Here is an 841-nt window from a genome sequence, read left to right as displayed (position 1 = left end):
TTGTTGATTTTGTGCTTTTTTTACAGATTTTATGATTTATTTACTGATTTTGTGATTTCGCTTCTGATTTTGTGATTTCGCTTCTGATTTCGTGATTTCTATGTTGATTTCGTGATTTCTTAGCTGATTTTGTGCTTTTTTTTACAGATTTTATGATTTATTTACTGATTTTGTGATTTCGTTGCTGATTTCGGATTTTTTATTTGATTTCGAAATCAGCATTGATTTCGGATTTCTTAAATTGGATTTCACGGGTAGCGTACGGAATTTCATGAATGACCGACCCCTCGGTTGAAAATCACAATAAAGTCTAAGAAAGCCTGTTGCCAAACATATCAAGGTCAAAATTAGTGAATCTTAAATAAATTCAGTTTTCTTTAAAATCTCTTTAAAAATTTGAACCCTGGTTGTTGCGCGCACGCCCGCGAAGGTTTGTTGCTTTAATTCATCTGATAAAGAGCGTTTCTCCATACATTTCTTCTAATGGCACTGAAGATGTTTGAGCTCATGGTTTACATAATAACCTCAAATGAGGTAAAATGGTGTCAAATTGGAGATAGGCGATTCACGTACTACCTTAGAGTTGCGAATGTTACGTTTACGACGCGTAAAGTACTTTGCTGTGAAAAATTCCAGAACCAAAACTAATACGGATATGGTAATGAAAATTAAATAAAGAAGAAACGCTCCACGCGCCTCTTTCAAAGAAAACGGTGCTAAAGTTTTTGCAGGTTTCGTCCATCGTGTTTTGGAAGTGAGAAATTGGTTCTTCAAAAAGAATATATTCAAAAACTTGGTTTCAAAGACGACCAGCATTCTGCAAATTGACAAAAATCGTAAT

Source organism: Phalangium opilio, unplaced genomic scaffold, assembly GCF_054372755.1.
Source record: "Phalangium opilio isolate 3A_F unplaced genomic scaffold, DU_Popi_V2 ptg000217l_1, whole genome shotgun sequence".
Lineage (NCBI taxonomy): Eukaryota > Metazoa > Arthropoda > Arachnida > Opiliones > Phalangiidae > Phalangium > Phalangium opilio.
Note: the sequence above shows the minus strand (reverse complement) of the source record.